Genomic DNA, 10,936 nt, shown 5'->3' on the forward strand with positions numbered 1-10,936 from the left:
GACCACAAATCCAAAGACCCCAGACAGGGTATTATTAACAGAAACACTGATAGTATACAGCTCCATATATGATATGTCTAATATGTCTATGGCCCCATGTATAATATGTCTATCACCCCATATATAATATGTCTATGGCCCCGTATACAATATGTCTATGACCCCATATATATGTCTATGACCCCATATATAATATGTCTATGACTCCATATATAATATGTCTACGGCCCCATATATAATATGTCTATGACCCCATATATATGTCTATGACCCCATATATAATATGTCTATGACCCCATATATAATATGTCTATGGCCCCGTATATAATATGTCTATGGCCCCATATATAATATGTCTATGGCCCCATATATAATATGTCTATGGCCCCATATATAATATGTCTATGGCCCCATATATAATATGTCTATGGCCCCATATATAATATGTCTATGGCCCCATATATAATATGTCTATGACCCCATATATAATATGTCTATGGCCCCGTATATAATGTCTATGGCCCCATATATAATATGTCTATGGCCCCATATATAATATGTCTATGGCCCCATATATAATATGTCTATGACCCCATATATAATATGTCTATGGCCCCGTATATAATATGTCTATGGCCCCATATATAATATGTCTATGGCCCCATATACTGATATGTCTATGGTCCCATATATAATATGTCTACGGCCCCCATATATAATAAGTCTAGGGCCCCATATATGATATGTCTACGGCCCCATATATAATATGTCTACGGCCCTGTATACTGATATGTCTATGACCCCATATACTGATATGTCTATGGTGCCATATATAATATGTCTACGGCCCCATATATAATAAGTCCAGGGCCCCATATATGATATGTCTACGGCCCCATATATAATATGTCTACGGCCCCATATATAATATGTCTACGGCCCCATATACTGATATGTCTATGGCCCCATATATTATATGTCTACGGCCCCATATATGATATGTCTACGGCCCCATATATAATATGTCTAAGGCCCCATATAAGATATGTCTACAGCCCCATATAAGATATGTCTACGGCCCCATATATAATATGTCTACAGCCCCATATATAATATGTCTATGGCCCCATATATAATCTGTCTATGGCCCCATATATGATATGTCTACGGCCCCATATATAATATGTCTACGGCCTCATATATAATATGTCTACGGCCCCATATAAGATATGTCTACATCCCCATATAAGATATGTCTACGGACCCATATATAATATGTCTACAGCCCCATATATAATATGTCTATGGCCCCATATATAATCTGTCTATGGCCCCATATGTGATATGTCTACGGCCCCATATATAATCTGTCTATGGCCCCATATATGATATGTCTACGGCCCCATATATAATATGTCTATGGCCCCATATATAATCTGTCTATGGCCCCATATATAATATGTCTACGGCCTCATATATAATATGTCTACGGCCCCATATAAGATATGTCTACATCCCCATATAAGATATGTCTACATCCCCATATATAATATGTCTACGGCCCCATATATAATATGTATACGGCCCCATATATAATCTGTCTATGGCCCCATATATAATCTGTCTATGGCCCCATATATGATATGTCTACGGCCCCATATATAAAATGTCTACGGCCTCATATATAATATGTCTACGGCCCCATATAGGATATGTCTACATCCCCATATAAGATATGTCTACGGCCCCATATATAATATGTATACGGCCCCATATATAATATGTCTATGGCCCCATTTAAGATATGTCTACGGCCCCATATAAGATATGTCTACGGCCCCATATATAATATGTATACGGCCCCATATATAATATGTCTATGGCCCCATATAAGATATGTCTACGGCCCCATATATAATATGTCTACGGCCCCATGTAAGATATGTCTACGGACCCATATATAATATGTCTACGGCCCCATATATAATATGTCTACGGCCCCATATATAATATGTATACGGCCCCATATATAATATGTCTATGGCCCCATATATAATATGTCTACGGCCCCATATAAGATATGTCTACGGCCCCATATATAATATGTCTACGGCCCCATGTAAGATATGTCTACGGACCCATATATAATATGTCTACGGCCCCATATATAATATGTCTACGGCCCCATATATAATATGTATACGGCCCCATATATAATATGTCTATGGCCCCATATATAATATGTCTACGGCCCCATGTAAGATATGTCTACGGACCCATATATAATATGTCTACGGCCCCATATATAATATGTCTACGGCCCCATATATAATATGTATACGGCCCCATATATAATATGTCTATGGCCCCATATATAATATGTCTACGGCCCCATATAAGATATGTCTACGGCCCCATATACCGTATATATCTACACCTCAGTATACGGACAAGTTGACAGCTCTGTATACAGACAAACCTAAAGCTCTATACACCGATAGGAAACCATGAACAACATTTACTAATAATCTGTAATAATAATAACAACAATCACAAAACTTCAGCAAAACTTCACCCTCCTGCCCATCCCCCATAGACCCTCCTGACCCCATCTTCTTACCTCCGTCACAGACCCCCCCCCAGCAGGTCTCAAGCTCAGCTTCTGCCTATGGATTTCTCAGTATAGATCCAGACCATCCAGTGTTCTAGACTGGTTCTGGTTCTAGGTTCCAGACTTTGCTCCTTATTGACCGAACCCCTGGACCGGACCTCTATTTGGGGTACTGGAGTCCAGGACCTGTTGTTTGCGTTGCAGACCCTTCTCCTATCCTCGTCTTGTTTCTAGTGGCCAGACGTAGGACACTCGGATTAATTTCCAACCTCTGACTGCAGATTAGTGCCCCCCCCCCCGACTAGGATTTGTGCAGCCATGACATCATCAGGATCCTGCAATAATACCAGGGACATCTACAGGGACATCTACAGGGACATCTACAGGGGGCTCATCCGTACCCCCATCAGGACATTCGATCCAACATATTTAGGAAACCTCAGGGGTCACTTTACTAAACCTCCAATTGACTAAGAGCACAAACCCCAATATGAGGCCTACAAAGGGTTAACTATTAACATCACTGAAAGTTGGAGAATGTGCTGAAAGAGTTAATTGCGGCTGTTTATCCCTGGACATAGCGACAGATGTGGTCACCGGCGTCCATCTGCTGTAATCAGGATAAAAGTGACTGCATCACCTCCGGAGAGAGTGGTGGAAGTATCTTCTACTGTAAGAGCGATCACACTATGGAGTCTCTACTGTAAGAGCGGTCACACTATGGAGTCTATACTGTAAGAGCAGTCACACTATGGAGTCTATACTGTAAGAGCAGTCACACTATGGAGTCTATACTGTAAGAGAGATCACACTATGGAGTCTATACTGTAAGAGCAGTCACACTATGGAGTCTATACTGTAAGAGCAGTCACACTATGGAGTCTATACTGTAAGAGCGGTCACACTATGGAGTCTATACCGTAAGAGCAGACACACTATGGAGTCTATACTGTAAGAGCAGTCACACTATGGAGTCTATACTGTAAGAGAGGTCACACTATGGAGTCTCTACTGTAAGAGCGGTCACACTATGGAGTCTATACTGTAAGAGCAGTCACACTATGGAGTCTATACTGTAAGAGCAGTCACACTATGGAGTCTATACTGTAAGAGAGATCACACTATGGAGTCTATACTGTAAGAGCAGTCACACTATGGAGTCTATACTGTAAGAGCAGTCACACTATGGAGTCTATACTGTAAGAGCGGTCACACTATGGAGTCTATACCGTAAGAGCAGACACACTATGGAGTCTATACTGTAAGAGCAGTCACACTATGGAGTCTATACTGTAAGAGAGATCACACTATGGAGTCTATACTGTAAGAGCAGTCACACTATGGAGTCTATACTGTAAGAGCAGTCACACTATGGAGTCTATACTGTAAGAGCGGTCACACTATGGAGTCTATACCGTAAGAGCAGACACACTATGGAGTCTATACTGTAAGAGCAGTCACACTATGGAGTCTATACTGTGAGAGAGGTCACACTATGGAGTCTATACTGTAAGAGAGGTCACACTATGGAGTCTATACTGTAAGAGCGGTCACACTATGGAGTCTATACTGTAAGAGCGATCAAACTATGGAGTCTATACTGTAAGAGCAGTCACACTATGGAGTCTATACTGTAAGAGCAGTCACACTATGGAGTCTATACTGTAAGAGCGGTCACACTATGGAGTCTATACTGTAAGAGCAGTCACACTATGGAGTCTATACTGTAAGAGAGGTCACACTATGGAGTCTATACTGTAAGAGCGGTCACACTATGGAGTCTATACTGTAAGAGCAGTCACACTATGGAGTCTATACCGTAAGAGCAGACACACTATGGAGTCTATACCGTAAGAGCAGTCACACTATGGAGTCTATACTGTAAGAGAGGTCACACTATGGAGTCTGTACTGTAAGAGAGGTCACACTATGGAGTCTATACTGTAAGAGCAGTCACACTATGGAGTCTATACTGTAAGAGCGATCAAACTATGGAGTCTATACTGTAAGAGCAGTCACACTATGGAGTCTATACTGTAAGTTCAGTCACACTATGGAGTCTATACTGTAAGAGAGGTCACACTATGGAGTCTATACTGTAAAAGCAGTCACACTATGGAGTCTATACTGTAAGAGCAGTCACACTATGGAGTCTATACCGTAAGAGCAGACACACTATGGAGTATATACTGTAAGAGCAGTCACACTATGGAGTCTATACTGTAAGAGCAGTCTCACTATGGAGTCTATACTGTAAGTTCAGTCACACTATGGAGTCTATACTGTAAGTTCAGTCACACTATGGAGTCTATACTGTAAGAGCAGTCACACTATGGAGTCTATACTGTAAGAGTGGTCACACTATGGAGTCTATACTGTAAGAGAGGTCACACTATGGAGTCTCTACTGTAAGAGCGGTCACACTATGGAGTCTATACTGTAAGAGCGGTAACACTATGGAGTCTATACTGTAAGAGAGGTCACACTATGGAGTCTATACTGTAAGAGATGTCACACTATGGAGTCTATACTGTAAGAGCAGTCACACTATGGAGTCTATACTGTAAGAGCAGTCACACTATGATGTCTATACTGTAAGTTCAGTCACACTATGGAGTCTATACTGTAAGAGAGGTCACACTATGGAGTCTATACCGTAAGAGCAGACACACTATGGAGTCTATACCGTAAAAGCAGACACACTATGGAGTCTATACTGTAAGAGCAGTCACACTATGGAGTCTATACTGTAAGAGAGATCACACTATGGAGTCTATACTGTAAGTTCAGTCACACTATGGAGTCTATACTGTAAGAGAGGTCACACTATGGAGTCTATACCGTAAGAGCAGACACACTATGGAGTCTATACCGTAAGAGCAGACACACTATGGAGTCTATACTGTAAGAGCAGTAACACTATGGAGTCTATACTGTAAGAGAGATCACACTATGGAGTCTCTACTGTAAGAGCAGTCACACTATGGAGTCTATACTGTAAGTTCAGTCACACTATGGAGTCTATACTGTAAGAGCAGTCACACTATGGAGTCTATACTGTAAGAGTGGTCACACTATGGAGTCTATACCGTAAGAGCAGTCACACTATGGAGTCTATACTGTAAGAGCAGTCACACTATGGAGTCTATACTGTAAGAGCGGTCACACTATGGAGTCTATACTGTAAGAGAGGTCACACTATGGAGTCTATACTGTAAGAGCAGTCACACTATGGAGTCTATACTGTAAGAGCAGCCACACTATGGAGTCTATACTGTAAGAGCAGTCACACTATGGAGTCTATACTGTAAGTTTAGTCACACTATGGAGTCTATACTGTAAGAGATGTCACACTATGGAGTCTATACCATAAGAGCAGACACACTATGGAGTCTATACCGTAAGAGCAGACACACTATGGTGTCTATACTGTAAGAGCAGTCACACTATGGAGTCTATACTGTAAGAGAGATCACACTATGGAGTCTATACTGTAAGTTCAGTCACACTATGGAGTCTATACTGTAAGAGAGGTCACACTATGGAGTCTATACCGTAAGAGCAGACACACTATGGAGTCTATACTGTAAGAGCAGTCACACTATGGAGTCTATACTGTAAGTTCAGTCACACTATGGAGTCTCTACCGTAAGAGCAGACACACTATGGAGTCTATACCGTAAGAGCAGACACACTGTGGAGTCTATACTGTAAGAGCAGTCACACTATGGAGTCTATACTGTAAGAGAGATTACACTATGGAGTCTCTACTGTAAGAGCAGTCACACTATGGAGTCTATACTGTAAGTTCAGTCACACTATGGAGTCTATACTGTAAGTTCAGTCACACTATGGAGTCTATACTGTAAGTTCAGTCACACTATGGAGTCTCTACTGTAAGAGCGGTCACACTATGGAGTCTATACTGTAAGAGCGGTAACACTATGGAGTCTATACTGTAAGAGCGGTCACACTATGGAGTCCATACTGTAAGAGCGGTCACATTATGGAGTCTATACTGTAAGAGAGGTCACACTATGGAGTCTATACTGTAAGAGCAGTCACACTATGGAGTCTATACTGTAAGAGCAGTCACACTATGGAGTCTATACTGTAAGTTAAGTCACACTATGGAGTCTATACTGTAAGAGAGGTCACACTATGGAGTCTATACCGTAAGAGCAGACACACTATGGAGTCTATACTGTAAGAGCAGTCACACTATGGAGTCTATACTGTAAGAGCAGTCACACTATGGAGTCTATACTGTAAGTTCAGTCACACTATGGAGTCTATACTGTAAGAGCGGTCACACTATGGAGTCTATACTGTAAGAGCAGTCACACTATGGAGTCTATACTGTAAGAGAGGTCACACTATGGAGTCTGTACTGTAAGAGCAGTCACACTATGGAGTCTATACTGTAAGTTAAGTCACACTATGGAGTCTATACTGTAAGAGAGGTCACACTATGGAGTCTATACCGTAAGAGCAGACACACTATGGAGTCTATACTGTAAGAGCAGTCAAACTATGGAGTCTATACTGTAAGAGCAGTCACACTATGGAGTCTATACTGTAAGTTAAGTCACACTATGGAGTCTATACTGTAAGAGAGGTCACACTATGGAGTCTATACCGTAAGAGCAGACACACTATGGAGTCTATACTGTAAGAGCAGTCACACTATGGAGTCTATACTGTAAGAGCAGTCACACTATGGAGTCTATACTGTAAGTTCAGTCACACTATGGAGTCTATACTGTAAGAGCGGTCACACTATGGAGTCTATACTGTAAGAGCAGTCACACTATGGAGTCTATACTGTAAGAGAGGTCACACTATGGAGTCTATACTGTAAGAGCGGTCACACTATGGAGTCTATACTGTAAGAGCGGTCACACTATGGAGTCTATACTGTAAGAGCGGTCACACTATGGAGTCTATACTGTAAGAGCAGTCACACTATGGAGTCTATACTGTAAGAGCAGTCACACTATGGAGTCTATACTGTAAGAGCGGTCACACTATGGAGTCTATACTGTAAGAGAGGTCACACTATGGAGTCTATACTGTAAGAGCGGTCACACTATGGAGTCTATATTGTAAGAACGGTCACACTATGGAGTATATACTGTAAGAGAGGTCACACTATGGAGTCTATACTGTAAGAGCGGTCACACTATCGAGTCTATACTGTAAGAGTGGTCACACTATCGAGTCTATACTGTAAGAGCGATCACACTATGGAGTCTCTACTGTAAGAACGGTCACACTATGGAGTCTATACAGTAAGAGCGATCACACTATGGAGTCTATACTGTAAGAGCGATCACACTATGAAGTCTATTCTGTAAGAGCGGTCACACTATGGAGTCTATTCTGTAAGAGCAGTCACACTATGGAGTCTCTACTGTAAGAGCAGTCACACTATGGAGTCTCTACTGTAAGAGCAGTCACACTATGGAGCCTTTACTATAGGAGCAGTCACACTATGGAGTCTATACTGTAAGAGCAGTCACACTATGGAGCCTCTACTATAGGAGCAGTCACACTATGGAGTCTATACTGTAAGAGCAGTCACACTATGAAGTCTATACTGTAAGAGCAGTCACACTATGGAGTTTATACTGTAAGGACGGTCACACTATGGAGTCTATACTGTAAGAGCGATCACACTATGGGGTCTCTACTGTAAGAGAGGTCACAATATGGAGTCTATACTGTAAGATTGGTCACACTAGAGAGTCTGTACTGTAAGAGCGGTCACACTATGGAGTCTATACTGTAAGAGCGGTCACACTATGGAGTCTATACTGTAAGAGCGGTCACACAATGGAGTCTATACTGTAAGAGAGATCACACTATGGAGTCTATACTGTAAGAGCAGTCACACTATGGAGTCTATACTGTAAGAGCGATCACACTATGGAGTCTATACTGTAAGAGCGTTCACACTATGGAGTCTATACTGTAAGAGAGGTCACACTATGGAGTCTATACTGTAAGAAAGATCACACTATGGAGTCTATACCGTAAGAGAGGTCACACTATGGAGTCTATACTGTAAGAGCGGTCACACTATGGAGTCTATACTGTAAGAGCAGTCACACTATGGAGTCTATACTGTAAGAGCAGTCACACTATGGAGTCTATACTGTAAGAGCAGTCACACTATGGAGTCTATACCGTAAGAGCAGTCACACTATGGAGTCTATACTGTAAAAGGGGTCACACTATGGATTCTCTACTGTAAGAGAGGTCACACTATATAGTCTATACTGTAAGAGCGGTCACACTATGGAGTCTATACTGTAAGTGCAGTCACACTATGGATTCTCTACTGTAAGAGCGGTCACACTATGGAATCTATACTGTAACAGAGGTCCCACTATGGATTCTCTACTGTAAGAGCAGTCACACTCTTTACAGGATGTTTTGATGATTGATTGTTACGCTTACGTAAATGTGGTTATGAGAATCTTTCATACAGTATATACATTCTTATGTGTTTTTAGATGTTGCTGAAAGGTCTTTGATAAGATATTTTACTGACAAATCCTCCTTTGAAGATAGTTGTGTTCTGTAATTCCACAGTATGACCAGCAGGCGGCACCTGGTATTTACCATGACACATTACTTCCAGCAGGTGGCGCCCACTTCCTCCTCCTCACGTTCATCCTGACATCTGTATTCCAGCAGGTGGCGCTCACAGTCTGGTATTTCAGGATTCCTTTGTCCTGTGCGATGTGGGTGTCTTCATCACGATGTCTGTGAATGGTTACGCAAAAGATTCCAGAATCCTCTCATTACAGGCACCAGGGACTGAGGCTGTGACTCCGCTTCACCGTGTATCTAAAATGTACTTTAATAAAAAAAAAAAAAAAAAAATTAAAGTACATTTTTATATATATTTTTTTTATTATTTATGTATTTATTAATTTATTGGTACAGACCGGTACAGAGAGGACCTTGTCCATGAGGACTACAATCTACAAGAGAAGGGGAAATATTAGAGTAGATCAGTGCTTTCCAACCAGTGTGTCTCCAGCTGTTGCAAAACTTCAACTCCCGTTGGCTGTCCGGGCATGCTGGGAGTTGATGTTTTGCAGCATCTGGAGGGCCACAGTTTACGACCACTGCTCTATATGAACATTCGTCATGACCTTGGAATCCATTGTACTAAAGTGTCCTTGGACAGAGATCCCACCCCCTGTGGGTCTTTTCGAGGGATCTATCATCACCTCTCACCCTCAGTTCAAAGCATTTGTCTTCTCCCATATGGCTCTATTACTACATACTGTAGATAGGACTTTTAGGATTCCATAGAGCAGTGGCCTCAAACTGTGCCCCTCCAGATGTTGCAAAACTTCAACTCTCAGCATGCCCAGACAGCCAAACACCTGTCTGCCTCCTCCAGAGGATCCATACTGATCATGAAAGGTAAATCAAGGCTTCCCTTTTGCCAAACTTCAACTCCCAGCATGCTCAGACAGCCAAACACCTGTCTGCCTCCTCCAGAGGATCCATACTGATCATGAAAGGTAAATCAAGGCTTCCCTTTTGCAAAACTTCAATTCCCAGCATGCTCGGACAGCCATATACCTGTCTGCCTCCTCCAGAGGATCCATACTGATCATGAAAGGTAAATCAAGGCTTCCCTTTTGCAAAACTTCAACTCCCAGCATGCTCGGACAGCCAAACACCTGTCTGCCTCCTCCAGAGGATCCACACTGATCATGAAAGGTAAATCAAGGCTTCCCTTTTGCAAAACTTCAACTCCCAGCATGCCCGGACAGCCGTTGGCTCTCATTGAGCAAGGTGCAGACCTAACCGCCAGGCAACCCGACACATACAGTTTATGCCTTGACCACTTAATGTCCAAGAGCAGGGACTCCTGACTTTGACAGGAATCCCTGCTCCTGTACTTGATTAGTCCAAAATGAATCCCTCAGAAAATACTGACTTGGAAATGATGGGCTAAATAATTTATAAACTAAATTAAATTGCTCATCTGTAGTGATGTATGGAGGGGGCAGGTTGTGGACAGCCTTGTTATTTATTTGAAATGCAGTGGAGGGATTGGCAGAGGAGCATTGAGGGAAGAGGGGGGGGGGGGTCAATTGGGAAGCATAGTCAAGGGTTGTGAGAAGTAGAGATGAGCAAATCTTCAGACATTTTTTTGGGAGGATTAGCTTGAATTGTTTATTACATTTTACATCTTATTCAGACTTGTACAGGAGCGGGGACTCCTATCAAAAGACAGGAGTCCCTGTCCCTGTAAATTTAGTGGTAAGGCATCACCCCAGTTGAGGGTTGTGAGTA

Source organism: Hyla sarda, chromosome 10 (assembly GCF_029499605.1).
Source record: "Hyla sarda isolate aHylSar1 chromosome 10, aHylSar1.hap1, whole genome shotgun sequence".
NCBI lineage: Eukaryota > Metazoa > Chordata > Amphibia > Anura > Hylidae > Hyla > Hyla sarda.